At 48.7% G+C, this 16,255-nt stretch overlaps 1 protein-coding gene across 1 annotated transcript in view; it reads right to left on the bottom strand.

Annotated features, from left to right (window-relative positions):
* The window catches only part of FEZ1 (fasciculation and elongation protein zeta 1), a 729,464-nt gene that overhangs the window by 380,074 nt on the left and 333,135 nt on the right, over nt 1-16,255 (bottom strand). The gene's annotated exons all lie outside the window — the stretch shown is intronic.

The following is a 16,255-nucleotide window of genomic DNA, read 5'->3' as shown; positions in this document are numbered from 1 at the left end:
ATTTCACACACCTCAACACTATCCAACCTTTAGAATATGTGTTAATTCAGGTTTTGACCCATGATTCCTCCATTGCTTGTACCCCCCTTGTACGAAGGGCACGGTTTGGCTTCAGGGTCACCGTTGTCCCGTGGGGCCCATAATACATTAACGTAGACGCTTTACCCTCCTGTGCGAGTGGTAAGCGCCACTTCAATTTGTTTCCACACCATTTCCCTAAAGCTTTCTTTTATACCCATGCTTTATTCTTTGTCAAGCACTTTACATTTTGTTTCCACAACGTGTTTCTTAAAGCTTTCTTTCATTACCCATGATGTATTCTATGTCATACAATTTACAGCTGTACTGGTATGAACATTGTTGTCATTGACTGCTTGTACTTGCATATTCACTGACGCCTTTACCCTCTTGTGCGAGAGGTACGCGTTTTTCCATTTACTGTTATCTAAATTGCAAATGACTAACTCATGTGCGACGGGAGTTGTCTTCTAATTTTGCGCAGTTGTTTTGCCTCTGTCAATCTGGGGCTGTTTTGCATTACTATATAATTTAATAATGTCTACTTCACATCTATGCAACTTTTCTGTAATTCAAAGGGCATCAATGCACCACACGTGTTAATCTTCCCTTTCTCCATCGGGATGCCTGAGTCAGGCCGCGCATCTGGAGTGAAACTACGTACACACATGGTTGCTTTCACTGTCTAAAAACCGGCTGTCACACCACACAGCTCTTTGCCTTGACACGGACACGGACACAGCGTTCAGGAGGCTCGTGGAATCATTTCACCACCCTCAAGTATTTATATCTCGACAACCGAGTGGTTGTAGTACCGGTTACCGTACTGATATTTAGCAGGCCACTGGGTAAGCAGGCCACTGGGTAATTAGTCATGTTGGGTCCTTCTTTCTTTTTATGTATTCCCAGAACTGAAGTAATTGAGCGACCTTGGCGGCTAACTAATGCACCAACGGGGTGATTTGTTCCGACCGTTGTCAGTGATTGTGACATAATTAGCTTGTGTTACTCCCCACCACGCAATGTTTTCCGAGGTTCCTAAGCCCTGTTTTTCTTGCTTTTTACAGGTAATTTACTGGCCTCTAACCGTTCTCCTCCGAATGGAGCTTACATGCCCACCGAGTAAGCTCTTGTTCTCGTGCATATTATTTTCTCTCGTTTTTAATTCACTTCTGTTAGACTTGGCACCAGTGGCGTGGATCTCCCTTCCATTTTCCGCTGTGGTCTCCTTTGTTTTTGCTGGTATTAGATGCTCTGGGCGCTGTGCCACTGCCATTCAGTGCCACAGTGCAAATGCTCCCAGTGTTAATATGACTGTGAATTGGTATATCCCTGATTGGCTTATTTGGTTTACCTGTTAGTCCCTAGTAGTGTGGCCTGTGTGTGCTGGTAACCCAAATTTTGTTGGTGGGCCTGCAGCGCTGGTTTGAGCCACCCACAGAAGCAGCTTGTAAAGTGTACGTCAGACCTGCCACTGCTGTGTCTGTGTGCAGTCCAGAACTACCATCTTGGCTGTGAAGTGCCCACACTTCCCAGCCCCTGAACCTTCCCTTGGCATCATATCAATCGCCCCTATGGTAGGGTGCATTGTGTGTGTAAGGTAGGACATGGCTTGATATGTGTAGCATGTCCTGGTAGTGAATTACCCCCCATTTCATTTTTCACTACTGCAAGGCTACCTGTTCTCCATAGGCTAGAATGGGCAGTTTGGCTATTACATCTTATAGTCCTAACTGACTCAGGGAACACAGTAGAAATTTGAGTTTAGTATGCCTGAACTCAGAATGATAAAATACATCTTTTAGCGAAGTTGGTTTCAATATTCTGTGTTTGAAAATACCACTTTTAGAAAGTAGGTATTTTCATGCCTAAGCTTTCCAGTGTGCTCTGCTGTTATGTGTATTGGCTGTCTGGGTTTAGAGGGGCAAGGTAGGCTGAGTCAGACCTGGGTTGAATCGAGAGCTCTGCATTGAGTACTGGGAAGGGGTAGCTCCTTGACCTAAATAGGGCTGTGCCTGGCAAGGTGAATGCTGGCTCTACCTCCTACTGTGCGTCTTATGACAGACCCCCTCTTTCTGAAAGGAAGGATGCAGCCTGGTAAACAAAGTGCTCCAGGCCTGAGCAGAACTGGTTTTGGCTGGGTTCAGTGACTAGTGACTTTTTAGAACAAAGACTTTTGGGGTATAAATAGCTGTGCCCAAACCCCTGATTTTTGTATTGCTCCTGGATGTCAAGACGAATCTCTGTCCGTGTCACTGCAGGAAACTGCAGGAGAGGACTTTCCTTGTGCTTGTGTGCTATTTCTTGGATTGGCTTGCAGTAGTTCCCCTTGGACTTGGAAGAAGAGGGAAAAGGACTTTGAGAGAAGTTTTATTTTTCCAAAACCAATCACCCAAGGGCTAGAAGAGAGCTAGCCTCCTGCTGGAGGCACAGGCACATCTGACTCCCCCACCAGCCTCCTGATTCCTCCCAGCGAGGATTTCTATCTGCAGGTGAGGCCCCTGTGAGTCCCAGGGCCTCTAGTTCTACCACAGAGAAGAGAGTGCTGAAATCATCGCTAACACCCGTTTGCGAGCCGCTGCAGCTGAAGAGCGTAAGAAAAATCACCGCGCTGCTGCCACCAAGCGCTCGCACACCAAAAACCATTGCATCGCACGCTTGTGGGCCACAAAGTCCTCGCTAACACCCAAAGATCACCGCATAGCACGTTTGCGGGCTTTTCGAGTGTTCGCTAACCCCGGATCCTCGCATCGAGATCATCGCATCACAACATCGCAGTGTGGGCGCCGTGCGTCCGCCATTTTCATCGCATCACACCCGGAGAACCGCTCCCTTGCGGAGCGCCGTTTCTTCTCATCGCAACAAGGTTGCACAGGCAACAGGCTTGGCGCATCATCCTCCCTTGCGGCAAGGATTCAACCCATTCCTGGCCTTGCGTGAAGAAGTTTGTTGCTGTGTCCCGCACGCATCTGCAGATTGACGCATCATCCTCCCTTGCGGCAAGGATTCAACGCATCGCCGGCCTCGCGTGAGGAAAATCACTGCTACAGCTCGTTTGCGACATTTTGTTTGTTTTGCTACGAAATCCAGGTACATTTGTAAGTAAAAGGGTCACAGAGACCACTGCTTTGAACTGAACTCCTATTTGCACACTTTGAACTATTTTTACAGCATTTCAGGAATAACGCTTTTTTTCAGTATTGTGGCTTTTTAACGTTATTGGTCTTGTGTTAAGTCTATATATAAAGATACTTATTTTTTATAACTACTTGTGTGGTGTCCCTTTGTAGTGTGTATGATCACAAATGCTTCATACACTGCCTCTTAGATAAGCCTAACTGCTGGTGCTACGTTACCACAGGGTTGAGCAGGGGTTATCAAAGGGTGTAGCCCCCTTACTCTGACTTAGGAAGAAGGGTCCCTACTTGGACAGTAGCCAGCCATTGCCAACTAGAGACCCCCATTTCTAAAAACTTTCATGCGTCCTAAAGCACTGAATCCTTGTTTTATCTCACACTCTAGGAAGCTCGCCCCCTCCCCCACGTCACCTTTGTCCTGAGGAAGACCCCCATTAAGGTTCAAGTGATACCTAGAACTATTTTGGGGTTGAAACGTCGACAACCTGCACACCTGCCAGCTTCTCCCTTAAACCAGGAGACACTTACTAAGGTGCTCTAAGCATGGCTCTATAGAAGATGTGGAAATTTTGTTGCAACGCAGCATTGCGACTCTATGTTGAAGCCATTGACTAGCATTTTATGTTGATTAGGGTCTTTTGACCTACACTGTATTCCTTCCCATTTCTTGCACTAAATGTCCCTGATACCCTCACCTATCCCCTCCCTTTCACCTATTGGGGCACAAATGCTTTGTGTATAAATGATGCAATGTTTTTGTGATTAAGCAAAATCCAAAGGCACATTGTGATTAAATAACAGTGTACCTATCTGACTTTTTTGACTTTATTGATGTTTCCTTGATTTCTGTACCTACTATCCTCTCTATTTTGAATGAATGTGTATTGGGACCCCTTCCCCAATGTACCGATATACACCCAGGTCCCAGCGACATTAATTGGGTACACCCTTCCTTGTAACGCTGTGCTAAATGTCAACTGCCAAAAGATCACTACCGTAGGTATGCATAAGTAAGTTTAAACTTAAAAGGTACATCTATAGGCCCTGAAGATGTATACATTATCAAGGTACATATGTGGAGTTCAGTATACCAAACCTATGCTTTTCTTGACAATATTTTGATAGTTAATATTTTTGCTACAATATTTTTTGTAAGAAGGTATTACATCTATGATATTCCAGTCATATACCTCAAGACACACAGAGGGTACCCATAGCAATAAAAGTCTCTTTTAAAGCTCTCTGCATGACCCCTCAGGCAATCCATGGTTCTGGACTACTCTTTTCTTCCAATCTTTAGGTCTCATTTAGAGTTTGAAGAGAACAGCAAAACGCCCAAACTCTGGAGAAAACTCTGAATGTGGCATAAATCTATCGGCTGCCTTGTAACCTATGACTTGGATAACATACCCATCTGCATTGCTGATGGCTATTGATATGCAGAATTGAGGTACTACAAACTGGACATGGTATGCTGTTTTTAACCAAATCAATGTTCAATATTCATCAATTGTGGATGTATAAAGACTAACTAAAGTATTATTTTATAACTATAAAATATTAATTAAAGTTAAAAAAATCCACCGGTTGGATTAACTTCACAACAGGGATATTATAGAGAAGACAATTCACCTGCAATGTACCCTGTAATTTAAGTTTCCTCTTGATATTGTTTATTTTCCATTTCTCTCCAACCCCAACTAGGTAATTAGACCCTATAGTCAAATGAGGAATGCCACCTTATAGACTTGAAAGACTTGGAACACTCTACTCAAGAAAATTAGAATAATCATCGATTACCTTCTATTCAGAAAAAGAATAAGGTCTTGGTTCTTCCTTAATGTATGATGTAAGAGACTCTAAGTTCTCTAAGAATCCAAACCAAATATTACAAAATGCAACCCATGTACAGTGAGCGGGGTTGGTACATTTTCCTGTGTGGGCTTCACAATGCATCCAGTCAACTGAGTTTTGTTTTTCCTAGTTTCACTTCAATTAGTGCTCCACTGGTGGATTATACAGTGTATCCAGTGGGAGGGATATTTTATCCATGCTAAGTGGATAGTACCTGGTGGGGGGTTTATTGTTCGTTACTAAGCGGATTCAATGTAGAGTATGCCCTTGGGTCCAACCAATGCTTAGTTGCAACTTTTTAGACATAGGACAGTGCAAACGAAATAAGTGCCTGTGTGTTTGTTTTCTTCTTTACAAACCCTCAGCCCGATTCACAAAGGTTAACTTAGACCGAAAGTCTAAGATTATGACAATCAGTATTCACAAAGTTAAACTTAGACCAAAAATCTAAGTTTACAACTTCAGGTATTAACAACGGTAAGTTATGAGTAGTATCTTTAAGTCTGCAGTCGGACCACAATCTCCATCCCGAGTGCAGAGATTCCATTCCGCACCTGGAGTGTACTCTCTGCAGACAGTGCTGAGTAAACCCCCCCACCCCAGACCTGCCAGCATTTGGCATGGCTCCTGATTCCCCCAAGACTATCATAGCTACTCAAACAAGTTCAACACTGGGTGTGTGAACAGTACTTACAGTTCTGTATTGCCACGCGACCCCTGACCTCTGGGTAGGTCACCCCCCATCCGAGCAGCGCCACCTGTGCGTCCAGCTCCCTGCTGCTGCTGAATCTGAGGCCCTCCTCCACCCGCAGGCTACCACCTACGTCTCATCCCTGGTGGCCAGTGGTAGGTCGTAGGTAGGTTCTTGTTGTTGTGAGCATCACTGTTACTGTCTTGCCCCTCTGTATTTGTGCCCCCACTGTTCTCCACTGTTTTTGCCCTTCCGTTCTGTGCCCCCACTGCTGTGTACTGTGTTCGCCCTTATGATCTGTGCCCCCACTGCTGCTTACTGTTCTCGTTCTGTGCCCCCATTGTTTTCCACTGTTTTTGCCCTTCCATTCTGTGCCCCCACTGCTGCTTACTGTTTTCGTTCTGTGCCCACACTGTTTTCCACTGTCTTTGCCCTTCCGTTCTGTGCCCCAACTGCTGTGCACTGTTTTCGTTCTGTGCCCCTTCTGACTTCTGTACCCCTTCGCCCTCCCGTTTTCCGCTGCTGTGTCCCCTGTGGCCCGCCCCCTCACTGACCATGCCTCCCGCCTCCCAGCTGCTCCTCCCTCCCACCTCCCAATATATGGCATGCCTAAGGCAAGCCCGTCTGAGACCGTCCGCGCCTGGACCGCGCCCAGCGCCAGAACCCCTGCATCTGCCACGAAGACTGCCTCCGATATGACGTCAGCACCCTCATTGCTCTCAACCCAGGACGGATCGCCACCTCCTTCAAAGCCACCCCGAAACGCACCCATGGTCCCTTCACCTGCCGGAACTGCAGCTTCACCTGCCTCGGAGACCCCGAGACTCCCGCCAAGAAGGACCTCACCCATCTTCGGTGCATCCTACTAAACACCCGCTCCGCAAGCAAACACGCCGTCAAGCTCTGGGACCTACTCAACACCTCATCACCGGACGTCGCCTTCCTGACAGAGACCTGGATGAATGAATCCTCCACACCAGACATCGCGGTAGCCATCCCCGACGGCTACAAGATCACCCGCAGAGACCGCACCAATGGAATCGGAGGAGGAATCACCATCGTCCACAAAGACACCATCAGGGTCTCGACCAGCACCGACGACACTCTCAGCACCGCCGAACACATGCACTTCCAGATCCACCTGGATCCCAACACGACCGTAGGAGGCACCCTCATCTACAGACCCCACAGACCCCGACCCCAGTTCAGGGACTCCATCGCCGACTTCATCAGCACACACGCCCAGACCTCCACCGACTACATCCTCCTCGGAGACTTGAACTTTCACTTGGAGAACAACAACGACAGCAACTCCTCCACCCTGATCGACAACCTTCCTAACCTCAGACTGAAACAGCTCGTCGCGACGCCGACCCACATCGCCGGACACACGCTCGACGTCATCTTCTCCTCAAGCTCCCACGTCTCCTTCTGCCACACCTCTGAACGCTCCTGGACTGACCACCATTGCATTCACTTCACCTTCCGGAAACCCGCCGCACACCACCGCACCCTACAGATCCTCTGTAGATGCTGGAGCAAAGTCACTGTAGACCAACTCCAGACAAACCTCGCACTCAGCCCACCCATTGACCCCTCCAACCCCGACGTTGCCGCTCGCAATCTCAGACGATGGATGGACGACTGCGCCAACACCTTAGCCCCGCTGAAAAAACAACCTACAAAAACACCAGCAAGAGAGCCAGCTGGTTCACTTCGGAACTCCTCGCATCCAAGCGCACCTGCTGGAAACTGGAGAACAAATGGCACAGCGAGATGACGCCTGACAGTCGCACAGCCCACAAAGACGCCATCCGCAACCACCATCACCTCATCAGGTCCGCCAAGAGGACCTCCTTCAAAGACCGCCTCGACAACAACGCACACAACCGCAAGGAGCTCTTCAGCATCATGAGGGAACTCTCCAACCCCAGCTCCAGCGCCAACGACATCCCGCCTGTGTGATTCCCTCGCCACCTTCTTCCACCGCAAGATCGCCGACATCCACAACAGCTTCGACTCCCGGACAAACCCAACAGGCCCGACACATAAGACCCGGCGCACCCCATCGACCACGACCCCCTGAGAGCTTGGGTCAACGTGAACACCAAGAACACAATCAAGACCATGGGCACAATCCACTCCGGCTCCCCATCAGACCCTTTTCCACACCACATCTTCAACAAAGCCGGCATCTACATCGCACCCTACCTGCGCAACGTCATCAACCTCTCCTTCGATACTGCGACCTTCCCAGAGAGCTGGAAACATGCCAAAATCAACGCCCTACTCAAAAAACCCAAGGCGGACCTGAGCGACCTCAAGAACGTCCGGCCCATCTCCCTGCTTTCATTCCCAGCTAAGGTCATTGAGAAGATCGTCAACAGACAGCTCACCCGCTTCCTTGAAGATAACAGCATCCTGGACCCCTCCCAATCAGGATTCCCCAGCAACCACAGCACCGAGACCGCCCTCATCGCCGCCACAGACAACGTCAGGATCCTGCTGGACAACGGCGAGACGGCGGCCCTCATCATCCTGGACCTCTCCGCCGCCTTCAACGCTGTCTGCCACCGCACACTATGCACATGCCTCCACGACGCAGGTATCTGAGACAAGGCCCGGGATTGGACCACCTCCTTCCTCTCCGGTAGCACCCAGAGCGTCCGCCACCCCCATTCCGATCCAAAGCCTCCGAGATCATCTGTGGCGTACCCTAGGCATCTTCCCTCAGCCCGACACTGTTCAACATCTACATGGCTTCACTCGCACGCATCGCCCGACAGCACGACCTCAACATAATCTCCTATGCTGACAACAGTCAACTGATCCTCTCCCTCACCAAGGACCCCCTCACCGCCAAATCCAACCTCCACGAAGGAAAGAAAGCTGTCGCCGACTGGATGAAGTGCAGCCGACTTAAGCTGAACACAGACAAGACAGAGATCCTCATCCTCGGCTCCAACCCATCAGCCTGGGGTGACTCCTGGTGGCCCTCGTCACTAGGGGCACCCCGACACCAACCGTCCACGCACGCAACCTGGGAGTCATCCTCGACTCAACGCAGTCTCCTCCTCCTGCTTCAACACCCTCCGCATGCTCCGCAAGATCTACAGGTGGTTCCCGACAGACATGAGAAGAACAGTCCCCCAGGCTCTCGTCAGAAGCAGACTTGACTACGGAAAAGCCCTCTAAGCAGGAGCCCCGACCAAGCTCATCAAACGACTGCAAAGAATCCAAATCGCCTCTGCACGCCTGATCCTCGACATTCCACGCCACAGCCACATCACCCCCACCTGAAAAACCTGACCTGGCTCCCCGTCGACAAGAGAATCTCCTTCAAACTCCTGATCCACGCACACAAGGCACTCCACAAGACCGGCCCAGCCTACCTCAACAGTAGACTCTCCTTCTACGTTCCCAACTGTCACCTCCGCTCTGCCGACCTCTCCCTGGCCACCTTCTCGCACATCTGGAGAACCACCACCGGAGGCAGATCCTTCTCCCACAGCACCGCCAAGATCTGGAACACCCTTCCCCTCAACCTATGACAGACCCAAGACCTGCTGACCTTCAGGAGACGACTCAAGACCTGGCTATTCGACCAGTAGGGGCAACCCCCCCTCCTCTCCCTCAGCGCCTTGAGACCCTCGCGGGTAAGTAGTGCGCTTTACAAATCTTGTGATTGATTGATTGATTGATGTCAGGAGGACAAGGCCTAGCCACATAATGCTCTTGGGCTGGTGGTCTGGTTGACAGTCCCTGCTTCTGCAGTCATCCATTGCTGCCAAGTTGTCAGCCTGATTATGTGTGTTAAAATATGTGAATACGATGTAATTACACATCATGATACATACATGCCCGACCGCAGCAATACCAATAAATGCAATGTCGACGCATGTGTTAAAATGTGCTTGTATAATAATGTCGATACCAATAGAAATAATGTCAATTTATGCCATAATCTGTGCATGCAAAACAATGTCGATACCAGTAGAAACGATGTCAATGTATGTCATAGTCTATGCATGCATAACAATGTTAATATCAGTAAAGACAATATCAATGTACGCTATGACAACTGTACGCACAATACTAAAGATTTCGGTAAAAATGAATTCAATGACCGCTATGTTCATTGTCCACATTTGATGAACTTGTGTTATTGCTGTCAGATTCACCCAGGGTGACCTCCCCATCAACCCAGAGTCAGAAATACGTGGTCAGAGAGGCCCTGCAACTCAAACCTGAGCCTACCGATTGACAGGTAACAGGTGGGGTTACACTTAGCTCAAAGCCAAACACACACCAAGGGAAAACCCTGATCGGTTACACAGATAGGCAGTTCCACCACAAACAGGTCTGAAGAAATTAGCCCCAATAAAGCACATTTGGCCAAAGAACTGCTTTCCCAAAATACCACAAAGATAGATACCAAATACAGTTAGGAACACTCAGCCAATCAGGACACAGCATGCACACCACACATAGTGATCACACGTTCCCCACATCGAACATCTGGACACATACACACTGGCCCACTCTAGCTCAACCAAAGACTGAGAGCTACCTGTGTCTCCCTTACCAGATGGTTGTACTTGCTGTTTATGACTAGGCCAAGAACGCCAGATTGGTTTATTATACCTCACAAACTGTATAAATGTACAGCCAAAACTTCTGTACAACAAGAGACTTTCTTAAGACACTACTCAGTTGACACTCTCCCGGCCGCTGCATTGAATTGCACCAACTTTTCCTGTTTTGCCAATTGCCTCTTGTCTTTACATTTTTTAAGGTAAATTTATATCCAAGCAACATTTTGGTGAGCCAGCCAGGAGAGATTGGTTTTTGACCCTGGTTGCTGTCGAAGTACAAGGACCCCTGCCCAAACTGATTTGCATCTACACAATAAGATCGTTGAGCAGACACCATAATTAATTAGAAGCTCTGCTGAATCCATGAGGTGGAGGTCCGTCCGGAGGCCGCCATCACAGAGTAAGAGACTAAATCTGATCCTTAGTTCCAGCATGTGGCAAATTTGACAAGCGTGTAGATCACTTTTTCTTCATCAGCATGCTAAAGAGGGTGAAGGTAGCTACAGTTTTTTTCCGCTTAAACTGTTGAGTGTTACACAACTTGTACAGCTGAGGATGGCATGTAGGTCCACTTATTAATTTCGCTTGAACCATGGAGCATGACATAACTGGTACACTTAGGCCCAATATAACATAGGGCCACCACCTTGATCTTCTTTTTAGTTAAAGGAGATTTGTTAGGGATTGTCGGTTTCTTAACACTGACGATGTCAAATAGAAGTGAAGAGGTGGATTTTTTCACTTGGACTGCATGTCAGGCAGACAGTACCCACAACCCCTGGGTGTGATATAGGCAGTGCCTTACTTGTAAAAAACATAAGTGCCAGGGCTCTTGTCAGGAGGATACCTGAACTTGTAGCACACATTGTCCCAGCGATGCTGCCAATGATAGTAACCAAAAGACACACAATTGATGGACGGAATGCAGAACAAATCAAAACATTCACCCCCAGTCAAGAGATCTGGGTTAAATCCATCATTCTTTTGCTCACCATGCCACCCCAGTTTAGACCTGGCCATATGAAAACCAGTCTTGACCCTGTGCCTCATGGGAACAGTCCAGCTTGAACTGCCAAGGCAGGTCCTCCCTGGACCGGAAACAAGCAAATTGGGGTGGCGTAGTTGGCAAAAGAACGATGGATTTAACCCAGATCTTTTGACTGGGGGAGAATCTTTGCATTGTCAGCATTTCATCCATCATTTGTTTGCTGTAACACTTTTTGCCCTAAGTGTGATGGGTATGCCCAGACGTGGGTCCCTTGCTCACTGTGTCACTGGATTCAAGCTAGCCTGGCTGAAGAAGGGTGCCATACCCTGAAACCGGTCCCAGGATGCTTGTTTCAACTCATACTTTTCTGAACTAACTATTGCACTTTGTTACAGGTTGTTATTATTTCATTGCATTTGTCGAATTGTTAAACGTTTTTAATGCATCAATTTATCCTGAGCTCATAACCAGTAGATTGTTTTTATTCCTGTGCACACAGTTTTCCCACAATTAGAGCAGAATTTGCAATTATTTATAAATCTTGAGACAATCAAAAGTGTAAAATCCTTAAACAAGTTCACTAATCCATCATGGAGACGCCACTAGACCACATGCAAGCTAGGTTCCCCACACCGCCTCAGAAACTAGAGAAACACTGCCGCAAGTGGCACAACCATATCAAGGCGTACGCATTCCCCTGGCCTGAGCGGGGAACATTTGCTATTAACACCATAGAGCCCACAAGAACTTACATTCAGACCAGACATATGGGCCAATAGAGGGCCTTGAGAATGGCTCTGTTAAGACTATGGGCCGACCGCAGGGTAGCCCCAACACACAACATTCACAACTACAGAGCTAGCAACATTGAGGGAGAAAGCTCCAGCTCCTCAGAATCCAACAGCGAGGGTGAAATCATAAGGATGGGCCCACAACCCAAGGGGAAGACAGGGAGCGCATGCCAGAGACCACCAAGGTACTAAAAATGTGCTCATCCCACTGACAGCTCCAAGCAGCCCTGAGGCCTCATGGTCACGATGTTAATAGGCAAGACACCATACCACTTTCTTGTGGATTATGGGGCAGTGAGGACATGCTTGCAGGAAGGAGCAGCCCCATATTAAAGACTATTGCCAAAGTAAGGGAAATCTCAGGTTCTGTGATAGAGGCCCCCTCATGGAATCCCTCGAGTTGGAAATAGAGGAGAATAGGATAAAGGAACAGTTGTTGTATTACCCTTCCTCCATGATGAATATACTAGGACAGGCCCTATTGTCCAAGTTAAAAATGTCCATCCAGTTCACTTAGAGCCTGAATATACCCTGCTCCTCCCCTGGAAACTCCCTCCTAGCACACAAGCCAGCAAACTACTCTCACACCATTGGGATGCCAGCCAGGGTGGTCCCTGTCCATTGAGCCCCCTTCAAGAGGGTAGTCCTGAACTATACAGGAAGCCTCTCAGAGCTGTACAGACTAGCCTGGCAGTGGACAGGCTGTGCAAACAACCTTTTGGTAGAGACTGGCAAAAGGATAGCATGTAGGGTGCGCAGAGACTCCAGAGTCTCAGGATCACAACACGCACATGCCCACTGAATTTCCTGAGGTTAGATGGGGAGCTTGCCCAAGGGGCATAGGGACAATGGAGGTCGCCATCAGTCCGCGCCCAGTCCAGGTGTTACTCAATGTGGCCTCTTTCACCACCCTGCCACTTACGTGATGGAGGAAGAGGCAAAGACAAGGTGGCTCTGTGATGAGTGATGCGTTCCTCGCACTGAAAGCCCCCAACCTGCTATCTAATGCAATACTCAGGTAAACAGGAAATTCGGCATGCTGGACTGGCAGGGTGACACCCCAAGGAGGTATCCCTTCCTGCCACACGGGAAAAGTCCTGGGGCCCAAAATGGACAGGCTACAGTCCCCATCCACCACTCAGTGGTCCATTTGGAATGACCAAGAAATAGATGAGATCACCCTCAAAAGGACCACAGCGGCCACAAGTGTGCGGACAGAGTTCGGCTGAAGAGGACTCAGACACGGAACACCAGAGGAATTCAACAGAATGTCAGCACCAGAGGGCAACAAGGCCGGCAGCCCCCAGAGAATGTCGCTATTGTAATCAAAGAAACCACAGGATCGGCCATTGCTGCCTGAAAATATATCACAAGCAGAAAAGAAGAGTCCCAGGACAGCCCCTACAGAATACCCATCCACAAAACCAAGCCCAGATCAGTCAGAGCGTGCAGCACATTCAGCCATGAGGAAATCAGTTTGCAAACGCTACTATGTCAAGGAACAGATGGTTGGCCAACCACATGGCAAATGCAGCAGGCAGGAAAATCAGCTCAACAAGCACTAGGGCCACAGCCATGGTAAGGAAGTCGGTAATACCTTTACCCAACTTGCCCAACCCAAACACACAGTAAATCCAAATCCCCAGTAGTAGCCCCACTTCAAAGCCACTTCACAGAATTCACCACAACTATAAAGACTACTGACACAGCACTAGTGAAAAACTCAAGCCTTTACTTGTGTTTAGGAAAACGTTAGGGCTGCCATACTATGTCAACCGGGAATACTTGCTTGAGTTCGCCATCAGATCATACCCCTCCAAAGCAGCGGGAGTTGCATGTCGCTGGGTAAAAAGCCCATGACTCCTGCCGAGGGCGGTAGACCCAAAAGAATCCTAGATCCGAGGGAGAGGAGAGCCACGGGAGTGCAAGAGTTTCCATAGATGACCATCACAGCCCCCACACAAGGTGCATGGATAGACTCACCACCACACCCAGCTAGTCAAATAGGATACAAAGGGCCTCATGAAACATTGTCCAAGAAGGCAACAGGCTTGATCCCAGTCATGGCGACATCTGAATCATGGGGCCATAGAAAGGGCTTCTCAGAGACCATGACCCCAGTACATAGGGAAAAATCCATTGGGTCTGTTGGTGTTATCCATACCGGGCCAAGCACACAAGACCCAACGGCTCAGCGAAAACACAGCAACAAACACAATTTCAATCATTCCCCCACAGGACCATACAGGGTCCACAAATTACCACCCCCATCCCCCCCGACTACCTCCGACAGGCTGTGCCAGAAGCAGCATCGCGCAAAGCATAGGTAAACACCCAAATGCAGTGCTTAATTTTTCCTTGTGCCTAGCACGGCACCTTTTTATCAGGGCCGGGTCTACACTGCCAACTTACATCAACGACACAACTGCACTGCAGTTTGCACATCATGCGTCACAGAAGTAAATGACATATTATTGCCTTACTGCAGTGTAGGTCACTTCACACTCTTACAGTTTCCAGAGTCCCTCGGTGAAGAGGAGTGTTGCTGTGCAGTGCTGCAGTGCTGAGAGAGTGAGCCAGGCGATAATCAATCCATCTCTATGACGCGATTGCGAATCAATTTGCTTTCAGTGTTGCTGGTGGGTGGGCCACTGATTGGGCTCTATTTGGTTCTACAGTGGTAGGAGGCTGCGGCAGCGGGCAATGCATAACCTTGATTTCATCCCAGGGACGGTGGACCCCACCCTGGCAAACATGCACTGCACAAGTCACCAACACAGCAGCACCCGTTAGCACGAAGTGGAGACGGGCACTTTGAAGCAGCAGCAGGCCTCTTAACCGCATGCGCGCTAGCGGTTTTCCCGCTGTGCGCTGCGTTTTTTTAAAAGCCGCGTTACATGACGAGCTCAGCTCGTCATGAGCCTACGAGCGTCGTAACTCATGACGAGCCGAGCTCGTCATGAGCGCGGAAGGGATTAATAAGGTAATGCCACCAGGAATAACCGCAGTGAGTAATAAAAGCCAATGCTGCTTTTACTTGTGCATGGTGACAGTCACCTGAACCAAGTCAGAGCCTCAGAGTCCACAGCAATCACGCCACCAACATCGGAAGTGGCACCTTGTGCAGTGCAAATGCTCCGAGGCTGCTGAAAGGGCAGGGCCTTGCCCTTGCTTAATTTATTTTAACCACTGTCTACTCTAAAGTTTCTGACGTACTTTACTTTTACTTGGCTGGCACTGCTCAATGTAAATGGAATGCATGAAGCCAAAACGGGATTAAAAAGGTGTTAAAATCTGTATGTAAATCATGTGATTTGCACGGTGAGGAAAGTGCCACCACCCACCAGCAGTAACGCTTGGGCCTGTGCAGCCTTCCTGTCTATAGACGGTTGTTCCCGCTGGTTCAGGAGCCACTGTTTTATTGGCTTCTTAGGTACACAAAACATGGCGAATTGCGTTTACCAAACAGGGACAGCAATAATTCCAGCAATCATTCACAAGTACCAAAACACCTTTATTTTCTGATGGTTTTGGAGCCATTGTAGTGGAGGTTGTTAAAATGCTTACGGTAAACATTAGCACACTGCAGTACTGACACAATGCTGCCAAGTAACACGATTTCTGTGAAAGGGAAAGAAGGCACCCACAGGAGATGGCGCAGTTTTAAGAAAAACATAAAAGCGAGAGAAGGCGCTCATAGGAAAGAGATGATGCAGTTTTTGTGAAAGAGAGAGAAGGCACCCACAGGAGATGGCACCGTTTTTAGGTCGAGCCTGTCCCATTCCGCAGGAATGGATAGGATCGAATTCATGTCAGCAAAATCCTCTTCAAACTAAGGGGTTTCAGCCCGGCGTTTTCTTGCAGTTCACGTGAACATGCACGAGCATTCACGGCCAGGGCTTCTCCTCCCCTAGCAGCACTCCTCCCACACCAGCAACTCCCCCCTCCCACACCAGCACCTCCCCTCTCTCTCCCCGCAAACACAGCCTTGCCGTAGCAGCACTCCTCCCACACCAGCACCTCCCCCCTCCCACACCAGCACCTCCCCTCTCTCTCCCCGCAAACACAGCCTTCCTTTCATTTCTCCTCCCCCTCCCCAGCCAGCTTCCCCCAGGCCATGTTCCCTCAGATATGCTATTGCATATCGTTTGCTACCTCTTGTATTTTGTTGCTCTTGATAC

This window comes from Lissotriton helveticus, chromosome 3_1 (assembly GCF_964261635.1).
Source record: "Lissotriton helveticus chromosome 3_1, aLisHel1.1, whole genome shotgun sequence".
NCBI lineage: Eukaryota > Metazoa > Chordata > Amphibia > Caudata > Salamandridae > Lissotriton > Lissotriton helveticus.
Note: the sequence above shows the minus strand (reverse complement) of the source record. Positions and strands in the feature narration are given on the sequence as shown.